Genomic DNA, 15,610 nt, shown 5'->3' on the forward strand with positions numbered 1-15,610 from the left:
TTGTGAGTGATAAGTGTAGAAAAAAATGTTAAAAATTGTCCTGGTATAACTCAATGGAATTTTTTTTTATTCGTAAGCTACTGGACAATATTAAAAGAGGTGTAATGATACTAAAAGGGTAATTAAGACCAAGAGTATCTGTGTGGGTGGTCTACATGTTTCAACCTATGTGTGGTAGTTACCAGGTTTTCTTCAGGACCAAGGTGCAAGAAAATGGACGGTCTACACCCCCTAAAAGGTGTATCCAATCCTAGATTCTTGGTACCAAGATTGCAAAAAATCTGCAATCGGTATAAGCTCTAGCCTAACTAGGCGAGACAAAAATAAAAAGACCTGTGGGAGGAAAAAACGAAGAGGCAGTGCCAATCAAACTCATGTACATGCCTGTAACGTTGTGTTGACTCTCACGTGTCTGCATGCATCATGCGGATCCCATTCTATTCATATGCCTGGTCTGGTAATAATTTCAAAAGCCAGGTTGGTCACGGCAAGTTCATTGGGGTACTAGTTCACCGTTTGTGGAGATAAGTGTCTCCATATAAGTTTCCGGCGCACTCAGACACACAGATCAATAGGTGTGTGTGAGGTGACGCATAACATTATACTTTGTAGTCACACGCACGTCCAAACTTGTGGTGGGGTGACTCTCCATACTCGCATAAACTAACGTCAGATGGGAATGTAACAAAAGCGTGCATTTGGACCAGTTCACATTAACGACAAACATAGACACATAGACAAATAATACACATTGTTCCTCAGGTGGGGCTTACTCCTGGTTGGTGTCTTTTAAAACATCGTGGGGCAGAGGGTAGGAATCTCTCAACAATTAACGTATTCTGTGGGTGGTAATGAGATAAGGGAAAACCAGCATGGTGGTGTGGCTCGTGATGGTGGCCGTAGCGCGGGATCCGTGCTCCGAAATGATGGAGTCGATCGAGGCTGTGGGAGGAATGTATGGTAGTACTTACAGTTTCGCTGAGCTCAAAAGGGTCATTTACCTATGTGCCTTCCCGCTGTCCCCGCTACAATGGCGTCTGCTCCCAGTGCTCGTTATGAGCGGAGCTGATTTCCGGGGTGGGCGGGGCTTGCAGAGGGCATGTGAGTGTTGCCGTAGCAACGGCGTTACCGCGTGTCAGTGCGCTAAGGTAGCCTGGATAGGACACGCTGGGTCAGTTCACCTCTCAACTGAGCGAGTTGTTGGGCGGGACGTGTGAGTGTTGCCGTAGTAACGGCGAGTCAGCATTGTAGGCTGCCCGGGAGTAACAAAATGAGTCAATTCACTTCGTAACTGGGCGAGTACCTTTTATGTGCGCTGAATATGTGAGCGCTGAATGATAAAAGCCAGTGGGTAGAAGTAGGCAAGGGAAAGTAGGCGTCCGCGGGAGGCGTGACGACTGTAAGCAGGAGGATGCAAAGTGTGCAATGAACTGACAATTCCTTAGTGCTAGCAGGGGGAGCTACATTGAGCATATGGTCTGCAGAGACAGGGGGAAATGCTAGAGGAGCTCCGCGGGCCAATTACTGTGGGTGCACATGGGAAACTACAAACACCAAATGGGGGCCAGGGACGTTAGAAGGGCTGATTAGCATCAGTGGCTGCGTGGTCACGCGATAAGTGCCACAAGGGGCCATGAGGTTAGAGTTAACCCTGTCTGTTTTTCACTGGATAATCACAGTCTACTTGGTCAAGTGGCAGAGTTGATTGGTTCAGTTGGTTCTGGTTCTGTCGGTATCTATAGTACTGACGCCCAGGGAATGTTATCATTCAATCCTGTTTTTTACGTGGACAGTCTGTAGATCCAGCGCTGCTTCTTATCGAAAAGGCGCCTTTGCAGGTTAGGGCCTGGTTTGACCTGCTCAATTACTGTCCATATCATGTCATTAGGAGTGTGCTGTGCTTCTAAAACATTGTCCGTCAGTCTGGTTGCACTCTTCTTGCAGCGTTTGGTGCTGCGATGTTCGCTGAAGCGCTGTTTCACCTTTCGCGTTGTCATGCCGACATAGGGTTTTCCGCATGTACACTTGATAAGGTATATGACATTGCTACTGTTGCAATTAGTGTGCGGTAGTTGTTTCCAAACTTTTCCTTCCTCCAGGTCGAGTGTCTTGGTGTTATTGGTTAGGTGGACCGTCCATTTTCTTGTACCTTGGTCCTGAAGAAAACCTTGTCACTACCACACATAGGTTGAAACATGTAGACCACCCACACAGATACTCTTGGTCTTAATTACCCTTTTAGTATCTTTACACCTCTTTTAATATTGTCCAGTAGCTTACGAATAAAGTTTTTTTCCATTAAGTTTAACATTTAGTTCTACACTTATCACTCACAACAACCAGCTCCACTGTAGTTCAGGTGTCGCAGCACACCCTGATGGCACTCGGTCATCAGGGTGGACCCCAATGCTGAAGCATGTCACCACCAGGCTGGTGAGTGAGGGTTTTTTTAGAAAAAGGAAAACATTTCCTTTTTTCAAACACATATCCCATCTAGAATCTATGATTCGCTGTGGTGATACTCCTTTTTTTGTTACTATAATACCTTACCTAGGGGAATAGGAGTACACTCAGTTCACACTTTGTGAATTAATCCCTTACTCTCCCTTTTGTTATTACATACAAGTGATCTTGACCAGAGGTGGCATTGGAGTGTAGAATATATGGGTCATAAGGAGGGGAGACCAAGGAGGAGGCAGTTGCTGTACTCAAGTATGCTAAGGACCGAAACAATTATGTGGGTTTTGGCAGAATGAAGCATGAGGCAGGGCAGATTGTATTTATGTTAAGTAATTGTTATCAGACAGTGGTAACTGTTTAGGTGGTGATAGCAGACAGGCTGGGCTCAATCTGGATGTGAACTAAGTAGATTGTGGGTGCATGAAGGGGAGAGCAATGGGTCTGGAGCAAAGCGGGGGTGGATGAATTTGGAGCTGTAAGAAGGAGAAATTATGCAATCCTGGGCAACGGGATTACTAACAAGAAGAAAGGAATATAATTTAGCCTCTTCAGCTCTGAAGGAATTACATTGGTTCCCTTTAGAACAGAAAGTGTTTTAGGGCTCGCCCCTCGCGATTCACTGCGCAGCAGTGCTCGCGCAGGTGAACCGTTTTGTAGGGAGTTTAGAAACGGACCCTGGATTCGCACACGCTCGTGGTGTGCTTTTCCTTTTGGGTTCCACTATTGGGCTTTGCGTGTGTGGGTTTTTTAACTGACCACGCAATAGGCCAAAGGCGGGTGCATTTCTCCACCCATGGCCTATTGGTGTCTGTTACGCGCACCAAAGCCCATATGTTTTCAATTATCGTGCCCAGACACAGGCGCGATAATTGAAAACATATGTCTCGCAGTGGCGCACGCGCGCGCGCACCACTCGCGGGCTTGGGTTTTTGTTTTACATTTCACTGCCGCTTGTTTAATGAAGGCTGCAGTCTGTGCCTGGTTTTCTTTATCATGGAGGAGCAACACTCACTCGCTTCAGTAGTTGGGTATCGTTGGTGTATGGTCAGATAGACCCCTTGGCTCCATTACTTGTCACTAGCATCACATGAAGGAAAGGCTGGGCGTGCAGAGACTCAGGCCACGCACCTTCAGACAGGCACAGCAGCAGGCGCCCAGCCTGCTCAGTTATTTCTCTGATTCAAACCGATGACCTTGCGCATCCAGTTATTGAGCACAAGGCACGGGGTGAGACAAAAGGAGTGGCAAGCAGAAGAAGGAACACAGCGAGAGGAACACAAAGAATAAGAGAAGGGGACACGGGGAGCACGAGCAAAAGTAAGCGTGTGAGAGACAAATGGGTGAGAAAAAACAAGAGCTAGTAGAAACATTGAAGACAGAGAGGGGTGAGTAAAAGAGAGGGACACACATAGGAAAAGAAGAAAAGAGCAAGAAAGATACAGCAGATAAGACTACAGTGGAACCAGAGCACGCAGAGAAATGTACATGAAGATTTTTGCCTCCTCGACTCGTGCTTTGGCTCATAGAGCCAAGCCAGTCTCCAGGCTTGGCTCTTCACATTATTTCTCAGGCTCGCTCACCTCGCCCCACATCTCTAGTGCAGCGAGATGTGTTCGGAATGTGCAGAATTTCTGAAGGGACGCTCAGATTTTGGGAGGATGGTAGGAATACGGCCTGCTTAGTCGGGGGGTGCGGGTCGCTGGCAGGTAGAGGAGAGGGAGGGGTTGTTGATGTAATTAAGCCCTCTCAGCAGGTGATTGTAACTTGAACCCACGGACACCTCTCTAGGCCGCTTGTGAAACCTTAAATCAGACGCTCCCAGCTGCAGAGGAAAATTGTGGAACGCCAGCTCCGGCTGCAGGAAGAAGCGAGAAGGTAATATGCATGGATTATACTTTAACCACGGGGATATGTGTCCTTTAGGGCTACTGTACCGGCGTGTCATTACTACCTAACGCAGGGCCACAGGAAGGCGGGAGGAATCGTTCCCTGAGGTGGCTGGCAAGTTTACAATAAGAAACGCAAGCTAGAGATTCGCCGGACGTACGCCGCCTCCGGTTTTCATGAAATGTTATATGTTGTGGGCCAGACGACAGGGAGATAAAGTTCAAAAGCAGCATGACTATGGCGCAGTACAAACGTTTCCTGACCACAGAGGTACCTGCTTGAAAGCTAACCTACAGTGCCTTTGAACTAATGTTGTGGTTTAAATAAAAGGGAGCTATATGTATAGTGTATGGTCTTCTGGCACAAACATGGCGATGAGCAGCTCTTTTATGGACTTTTGCTCTCTTTCCATCTTCCACAACAGTGATCCGCGAGCTTGATAGCTCTATTATTAATATTATTGTAGTTTTATATAGCGCAAAATCGACCTGAAGGTAAGAGCGCTTTAAATGAGCACCGGCTGCATTACAGATGGACACATTCATTTTAGGCACGGGGAGATTAAGAGATTTGCCCAGAATCACAGGATGCCTGTGCGTCCCTGCCGATACTCAAACCTGGTTCCACAGCTTCAAAGTTGACCGCTCCTGCCGTTAAGTCACCTCCTCTCACCTTAATCCCCACATCGAGCTGCTGCTGTCACCACACCAGTAGCCATTCACTTAGGTAGAACGCCTTTGCAATTTCTGATTAACCGGATACGACAAACCTGAGAAGCCCCCGCAGCCGCAGCCTTCTATTTGCTTACCTTTATCATATATGCGGCATAAAGCTGCAGTACCTTATCTCCAAGACTTCCTTTTATTCCACAAGGATAATGGTACGGAATCCCAGCACGCAGTGCTACCCGCAAACAGTTGGCATGTCTGGGAATTCATAGGGTATAATTCCAAATTGGGGGTAAGTGTCATAGTCACCCAAACACTAGACAATTATTGGCGTTGTGCTTTGGTGCTGCTTTCCTGCAGCGTTTAAACCTGAGCTAGGGATTCATGGAGATCACGCACCCAAACGTGTATTGAACAGCGCTCCAAGCTGACGTGTAAGGCCCCCGCTGAGCGCGAAGCAAAGGCGAGTTGGGGGTGTGAAGGGGAGGAGCCAGACCATGGAGGGGATTGCTACAAGTGCAGTGCTGCAGCAAAGGACTTAGAGGGCATGAGTATTCTTGTGTGTTTTGTAGCTTGCCATCGAACTGGTAATGGCTTGGGTGGAATCGGGTACCTTGAGAAACATGGTGCAAGAGCCACACAACCAAACACAAACACACAACCACACACACAACCACACACACACAACCACACATACACACAACCACAAACAACCACACAACCACAGACACAACCACAACCACACACAACCACACACACATAACACACACAACCTCACACACAACCACACACAACCACACACACACAACCACACACACAACCACACACACACACAACCACACACAACAACACCCAACCACACACACAACCACAACCACACACACAACCACACACACACAACTACAACCACATACAACCACACACACAACCACACAACCACACACACACAACCAAACACACAACCACACACACACAACCAAACACACAACCACACACAACCACACACACAACCACACACACAACCACACCCAAACACACAACCACAACCACACGACACACACACATAAACACACACAACCACACATACAACCACACCCAACCACACACACAACCACCAGCACACACACAACTACACACACAACCACAAACACAACACACACAACCACACACACAACCACACACACAACCACACACACACAACCACAATGACACACAACCACACACACAACCACACACACAACCACACACACAACCACACACACACAACCACACACACAACAACACGCACAACCACACACAACCACACACACAACCACACACACCACCACACACACAACCACACACAACCACACACACAACCACACACACATGCACACAACCACACACACACAACCACACACACAACCAGAACCACACACACAACCACACACAACCACACACACACACACACACACACACACACACATGACCACACACAACCACACACACAACCACACACACACACAACCACACACACACAACCACACCCATAACCACAACCACACACACACACAACCACAGACACACACATAAACGCACACAAACACACACATAAACACACACAACCACCACACACACACACACAACCACACACACAACCACAACCACACACACAACCCCACACAACCACAACCACACAACCACACACACAACCACACACACAACCACAACCACACACACAACCACACACACACATAATCACACACACACACACACACACAACCACACACACAACCACACTCAACCACACACAACCATACACACAACCACACACACAACAACACACAACCACACACACACCCAACCACACACAAAACCACACACACAACCACACACACAAACACCCAAACACAACCACACACACAACAACACACACACAGCCACACACACAACCACACATACACACACACACAACCACACCCATCCACACACACACACAACCCACACACAACCACACAAACAACTGCAAACACAACACACACAACCACACACACAACCACACACACACAACCACACACACACAACCACACACACAGAACCACACGCACAACCACACACAACCACAACCACACACAACCGCAACCACACACACAACCACAAACACACACACACAACCACACACACAACCACACACACACAACCACACACACACAACCACACACACACACAACCACACACAACCACAACCACAATCACACAATCATACACACAACCACACACAACCACAACCACACACACAACCACACACACAACCACAAACACACACTCACAACTACACACACAACCACGCACACACACAACCACACACACACACACAACCACACACACACAACCACACACACACAACCACACACACACAACCACACACAACCACACACACAAAACCACACACAACCACACACACAACCTTAAACACACAACCACACACACCCACACACACACAACCACACACACAACCACATACAGCCACAACCACACATACAACCAAATACAACCACTAACACAACCACACACACACAACTAAATGCACACAACCACACTGTCAGTGCACACTTTCACCAGGCACAGACACCATCAGTCATCAGTGCACGCTTTCACCAGGCACAAACACCACCAACCATCAGTGCACGCTTTCACCGGGCACAAACACCACCAGCCGTCAGTGCACACTTCCACCAGGCACACACCACCAGATGTCAGTGCACGCTTTTACCAGGCACACACACACCATCAGCCATCAGTACACGCTTTCACCAGGCACACACACACCACCAGCCGTCAGTGCACGCTTTCACCAGGCACACACACACCACCAGCCGTCAGTGCATGCTTTCACCAGGCACACACACCACCAGACGTCAGTGCACGCTTTCACCAGACACACACACCACCAGCCGTCAGTGCACGCTTCCACCAGGCACACACACCACCAGCCGGCACTGCACACTTCCACCAGGCACACACACCACCAGCCATCAGCGCTTAATCTCTACAGACACACACACCACCAGCCATCAGTGCACACATCAGTTGTTAACGCATCCACAATTAACTATTGTAGCAATCGCAGTATGGCGCACTTTACTTTTAAACATATTTATCTAAAGTGCAGCATGCCACCATTGCTACAAAAATAAATAAAAACATTTTTGGCCTACAATTTATAGACTTTTGTTGCAATTGGTGTTGCAATATTCTAGCAATGCCAATAGCTCAAACCTAATTAATGCGAGACCTATTGCATTGCAAATGCTTATTTAAAATGGCACCAGTCAGATTTTCTGAGAAACTAAGATACTACGTGACAAGCAGGTCCTTAAGATTAGGAGAATTTCTACCCCTAAAAACCAACCTAATCAATTTCAAGAGAAAGGGTGGCAAATCATTTCCTTTCCAGTCCTGAAGTTGCGAAATAGCCTCCATTAAACACACAGGACTGAAACTAACCATTTGAAGTTTTTTAAGAACTTGAACACTTAAGGCTGGTTCATCAATTATAAATTGACTTCAGTTATGCTGAACTGAGTTATACCTTCGCAGGGTATTAGATACGCTTTTTAAGTACATTTCATCATCAGCATCTGCTGTGTGACAGAATTAGCGTTTTGCATCTTCCTCATAGTAAATCACTTTTTTTGTCTTAACTGCTCAGGGGGAAAGCTCTACTCTGCAAAACTAATGATAGGCTCGCGCTGGATTACTCCAAGCACTTACCTTCCTTAGGGCACGATTGGCATTTGTGTCTCACGTTCCCTTTAATACACTAGGCGTTGATTTAAACCTTCAATGTGTTCTGGCATCTTGTCTTGGTACAATGAAGCTAATCCAAGGAGTGTCTTTTTAGTCGACAGTGACTGAACGGTACACCTGTAACCAGACAGTAGTTTGAGATCATGAACGCTCAGAAAACTAAGCAGTTGGCCTCAAGAGCTGTTGATGTAGGAAGGATCCAAAACGTAAATCTTTTTTCATGGATTCAGGGTGGTAGCCTCCTCCTGGCCAGAAGAAACACCCTTCCTTCTTTAGAAGAAAAAGGAAAAGTATCATAATATTCCTTTTCCCTTCCAGCAACAGCCAGCAAGGACTAAGAGGGGACTCATCGAGATTCATTCAGTCACTGATCAGACATAGAGTGTTGATGCTTAATCAAGTAACTAAATAGAGACTGAGTCTCCCTGCACAATTCAAATTCACAGCAAAATATATATGCCGTTGCAGCATGTCAAAATGATAGCTTTTATTGAGAGCATGATATACCCTGAAGAAAATGGACACAAGTCAAAAACACACAAGAGAGACGCCTTGCTGCAAAGAAAATGTAATCTGCATACTTTTGATTAACTACTCTGGAATTTTGTCAGACAATATTTCAATAACATCAAGCTGTAACAGCAGATTTGGCAGGATAAATGGAAATAATTGCTCCTCATACTATCTCTTCCAAGGAATTCTTGGTGTTTGGGGACTTTAATATTCACAGTAAAGACAGCGCAAATATCGACTCTGCCCACATACTTGCTGATATGGCCTCCTAAGGATTGATAAAGATTAATGATGGCCCTACTCACTCAACCGGACATACCATGGACATTATTTTTTCCAATTCACTCCGCATATGTGCAGAATCTCCCTGCCCAGTGATCTGATCGGATCATTTTTTTATACATTGTTGGATCACCGGCACCCAGGCTATCTGTACCCATACTAATCGCTTCCGATATCCTAGAAGACAATGGCACAAGATTACCCAATACTATTTTGTGGTAAATTGTATTCCCCTAAAGCACATGGGGACATTAACACAAGGTTAAATATATTCCATGAGGCCATAAAACCTGCCACAGACATTCTTGCACCGTTAAAACCACAGCACGTCAATCCCCAAAGAAAGCACTCAGCTTGGTATATTTCTGAGCTTCATAGGGAAAATGCTAACTGCAAAAAATTGGAAAGGTTATGGCGTGAATCACAAACTGAGAAGGAGAAAATAATTTATAAAGCTGCCTTTGCACTGTATCACAAGAATGTAAGAAAAGTATGGAGAGTCCATATTACCTCTACGTTAAACCAAGCAGGCAACTCCACTAAAGAACTATTTAGAGTTCTCAATTCCTTGACCAATCCAACTGCATGTATCAATCAGACCCCCCTTCTCAAACATTAACCTACAATATTGCCAACTATTTTGAGGAAAAAATTAACAAAATATATGATAAATTTCCCAGCAACTCTGAACCGCGCACTCAAATTGTTAACCTGGGTCCTTTCTGCTCCCGCAGCATGAAGCTCATGAAGGGGGTACCAAAGGACTCCTATCTTAGCCCTACCCTGTTTAATATGTATGTGGCTCCTCTTGCAAAGATCATTATAGATCATGGGTTCACTTCCTTCTCTTATGCGGATGACACAGAACTTCTTTTATCATTTGATAACAATATAGCTTCGACCCAATTGCACTTTGTTGATGGAATGCGGGCAATTTCTAGCTCGATGACGGTGAACTTCCTCCAGCTAAATGCAGACAAAACTGAAATCATATTAATCAGTGGTGCTCAAACCTTGAGGAGCCCCGGAATGGTGGCCCTCGGAATTGGGCTTAGCCCCTACCCCGAAAATAATGTTAAAAAACCTGGGAGTTCGTTTGGACCACACTCTTACTATGAGAGACATGTAATGGCCACTACAGATGCTTGCTTCCACACATTGAGCCTCCTCCGTAGAGTGTTGCATTTTCTTCCTTTATCTGTTCGTAGAACCCTGACTCAAGCTCTGGTAATCAGTCATCTCAACTATTGCAATGCCTTTCTTGCAACAGCAAATGAATCCTTGCTCAATAGACTGCAGTTGATTCAGAATGCGGCTGCTGGTTTGGCACTTAATATGCCCCCCAGAACTTCCTCACTGCCATCACTGAGAAACCTTCACTGACTGCCTAACCACCAAAGAATCAAATTCAAAATGTGTTGCCTAGTCCACAAAACTCTCAACTGTAGTGGTCCTGATTATCTCGCAGAAAGACTCAAGCGTTACCAGCCCAGCAGATCTCTTCGCTCAAGTGAAAAAGCCCTTCTTGTGATCCCACACTACAGGAAACTTTGCATGGGGGGAAGAGCTTTCTCTTACCTCGCCCCAAGGTACTGGAATTTTCTCCCTGTACATCTTCGTAAGTGCTCTGGCCTCCTACGTTTCAGAAAACTCCTGAGAACAGAACTCTACAGTAACTTATTTTGCTTGCCTAGCTTACCCATATCTTTAGCATAGAGATACCCCTTCGGGGACGATTCCGATGCTTTACAAATTTCATCATTCATTCATTCATAAATCAAAGATGTATTAGTTCCTCCCCAATTAATAGGTTAGTTCAGACCACTGATTGTGCTGTTGAAGCAGAAAATCCATTTACTTTTTTCAACATCAGTTTTCAATCCATGTCAGTTCTATGGCCATTAGTGGACAAAACTTTCAACACTGACCATCATATGTTGTCAGAAAGTGTCCTAATACACAAAACGAACAGACACTCCTTGGCAGTACAAATAACTTATCAATACTCTGTAAGCCATAGTTCTAGAGACTCTGAAGTTGTTCTAATTTAAGACAATCAATATTGCCAAACAAATACAAAGAACAGATACTTCGAGTTACAGTTGGAAAATGTTTTACTTACATCTTTATTTTGGACATTTTTAATGATAATTTGTCAATGGTCAGGGTATGAACAGAATAAAATACACATTGAAAATGCTACTTATTTGGGGAAGTCGCCAATGCTCTTCACGTGGTATTTCCCCTAACTTTTGCAATGTTCACAAAACCCATTGATAGTCACAAGCCCCATCTGTGTATGATAATGGGTTTTCCTAGTGACGTTCGTCCCTGCTGTTGATATGTGTCAGTTACGCAAAGTACGGTTTGCAGACACTTTCCTAGCTGGGCAGTAGTTTTGAATGCACATTATTTTATCAATATGGTCGTACTGTATGGTAATAAAAAGCACTTCTCTAAAAAATACTTTGCTAAATTGTGCACATTATGGACAATACTTTTGGGGTTCACTAGCCTCGAGAGTTTTGTCTTGAAGAAGTTTCTTTAATGATCATAGTTTGACAAGAACAAATGATTGCATAGCAGACGAAGAAACTCTACCAGGTTGGAGATTCGTTTACATGATTTAAGGACATGTGCACGAATTCATTTCAGTAATTGTTGCCACACTCCTAAATATAAAGGTCAAGATGTAGAGCATCTCCATTCTAATAGATGACCAACGTGAAGAAATGTATTTTGGCCCAAGAGAGGCAGCAAGTGTACTGAATGTTCTGATGATGCAAGTTTAAATGGTCAATACAGACATACATGTCTTCTCAGGGCCTGCCAGATGAAAGGAAACGTGTCTATGTGTTAACATAATAATTTGTAAGACAAAGACCTACTTCGGTCAGAACAAGTTTAGCCTTAAAAGAATCGAAATAAAGGTTTGCTTTTTTGGTGTGTAGATGTTTCCAACATACTGGTTATTTTCTTTTGCAACAACAACTATTTCCTGAATCTAAAAACTTCAAGCTTTATCAATGCAGCACAATCTTTATGAATATGCTTGGGGAGGGAATGAAATCTTGATGTCCCAAATGATCTCTAATGACTTCCTGGGTATTAATCTGGGAAATATTGTTAATACATTATAATTCCACATCTATGACAAAAAGCCATTCCATGTATTTATCCAAACGAAAACCTCCAGGAAGTTGAATTGCTGCTCTCCTATCCTTAAGATATGAAGGCATTTCTTCAAAGACATGGGTGGAGGAAAGAAATTGTCTATTTAAATAGGGCAAGTCTGTAGGCTGTTCAAACTTTTATGCATTTTGGAAGGTCCATGGATGACAGTGGTTTTGGATTAGGACGGTTAATGAAATCAATTTCCTAACTCAAAATCCATTCTGCATTCCATGCTAAAGCTGCATCAAGAGCCAAGCAGGGGATTTAGGAGCCAGATGAGTCCAGAAAGACTTTTGTCCTGGTATTGTTTTTTCCAACAATGGGTGACATGATTGCCTGGAATTCACCAATCAGTGAATAGACATGACATATTGTTCCCTATTTCCATTTGGAGCACAATTAAAGAATATAACCTCCTGCATGGCCCAATGACTGCCAGAAGTAAGAAGCCCTCCTGCCCAGTAGCATTCTTTCACCGCTTGTGCTTTGTGAAGAAACCAATCCTTATTTACCACTGTTGACATTTATACTGATTGATGTCATTATGCAACCTCTTGGATTTTGTCTGTGAGCCCATCTTCTAAGGTGAGCGATGGTCTGAGGCTTCAGTACACACCCCCAGCGGGCACATCGTAGTTTAGTGCACCCTCTCACTGGACAAGCAATGAACTGATGCCCTTTTATTCTGTGGTGGTCACAAAAACTGGGCAAGGATAGGTTGGTAATCACCAGGTGTTGCAACGTTCACCTCTATGCTCAAGCATTGTAACTTGTTTGGCATCTTAATGCTTATTTAAGTGGTCATCATAGCTAAATATGTTAGCTCATTTGACTAACGAGTCTGTTTTTGACTCCATAGTCACAAGTTCGAATCTCATACCGTCCACTCAGCCTTTTACCCTTCCAAGGTCATTGGAATCAGCATCCTAGGGGGACAATATGCATTTGTTATTCAGTGCTAATGTGCCACACAGGATTCACCTGAGCTTTACAAATGCACATACTATGTTATTCTCATATTTATCGAGAATAGCTTTGTTGGATTTTTTTTATTTTAGTTCATTTTTTTAAATATAATTACAAAATAGTATGACATTAAGACACATTTGCAGCTACTTTAACACACCCATCAAATATTAAAATAAATCTAAACTCCAAATCAACAACATTGAAAATTAATCCAGTATTAACGATCAATTTAATAGTGATTATTATCACTCACATAGTTTCTCAGTGACGAATTCACAAGTGCAGATGTCACCATTAGTGTTCAGTTTTTACCACCGTTCCCAAGTACAAGAAGCACTGGTAAAGACAGATGACTGGCTTTAATGTGCAAACACAGCAAGCATTTGAAGGATACATAATCAGCCAATAGTATTCGGTGAGGGGTGAATACTCCACTTAAGTGAACTGAGTTGTGGACTGCGGAGATGATCTTAACTGGCAAATGTCACAGATTCTTTGTTTTGTAGTCATAGATAGTTTTTTGCTGTATTTTTGAATTTTTGTGATGATATAGTACATCAAACCTCTATGAGACTATATCCTACCCCAACGTACTATATAGGCCTTTAGCTGCGTAAGCCAGAAAGCCTGAGCACAACTCCCACCAGACCGCTAGCTCGCGCTGCACAGAGCCTTTTTGAGGACCTTTAAAGACCCCTGGGACCTTTTTGAGATGCCATGTCCACAAACCAGAGAGAGGGCCCTTCAAGAGTCCAAGAATGCTTGCTCCTGGCTGAGGGGTTCACGAACCCCAAGGCAGGGTCAAAGTTCATGGACCTGGGAGCCCTGATTGAGGTCTGCGAACCCGCTGCAAATATTACCTTCTTTCTACCCATTTTAACCTCCGGGTGGAGAAATCCCTTTGGGAGTCAGGATACCGTTCTGATAAGTGTTTTCTTCGCTTATATACTTTTACCTGTCAGAACTGTGGGGCATATTACCAACAACTATCGATAATTATCGCTATGTTGGCTTAGCGGCAATAATAGAGGGTTGCTCTAATGTAATGGAACAGTAAAATCAACACTCAGCAAATAGATTGCACTTTTAATGACACAGTGCCAAATTTACCAAAGTTGCGATAGTTTTAACAGATTTTGTGATCAATTGCACCAGGTAGACTTTGTTGGCCATTAGTTATCAAATATGTACATTTCCACAATCACTAATTGACTGACTAGCTGTGTGATTAATAATCCTTCCTACAAGTGTTAAAACATTCCTTAATCACTGATCCAGAAAAAAGTCTCGCTTACCGATATTTCAACTAAATGTCAACCTCTTTTGATGAAAGGAGTTGTTGTTCTACAACATGAAGTAGAGTCTTGGGATCTCTACTTGCAATGAGTTTGCCTTCTACCCAGGCCATTGACAGATATCTTCCTCCTGTATTCCCAGAAGCACCTCTTGGCCTGGTATAAAGGCTGTCATGTAGTTCTTCTACAAATTGACTTCTGTTTAGCCTTCAGCGATAGTCTGAAACAAAGCAACTAAATGCTTTCATGAAGGTAACAAACAAGAAGCATAGTAAATGCGCCGCAATGAAGGCAAGTATTTCACCAGAACCCATACACCATTAAGCAATACACAGCGGTCGCACCACTGACAGAATGTACATTTGAAATAGCCTGACCAGAATCAAATGTTACGCAGGTAAAGGATATAAGGCTACATGTATTAAGCAATTTTGCATTGGGAACAGGTCGATTCACAGAATCAGCCCATTTGCAAATGCAAACAAGGCTTTTTCCATGTATCAAACCCTATTCTGCGATTCAGTAACTTGTTACCGAATGGCAAAATGGGTTAACTATTTGCTATTGAAAGGT

This window comes from Lissotriton helveticus, chromosome 10 (genome assembly GCF_964261635.1).
Source record: "Lissotriton helveticus chromosome 10, aLisHel1.1, whole genome shotgun sequence".
Classification (NCBI taxonomy): Eukaryota; Metazoa; Chordata; class Amphibia; order Caudata; family Salamandridae; genus Lissotriton; species Lissotriton helveticus.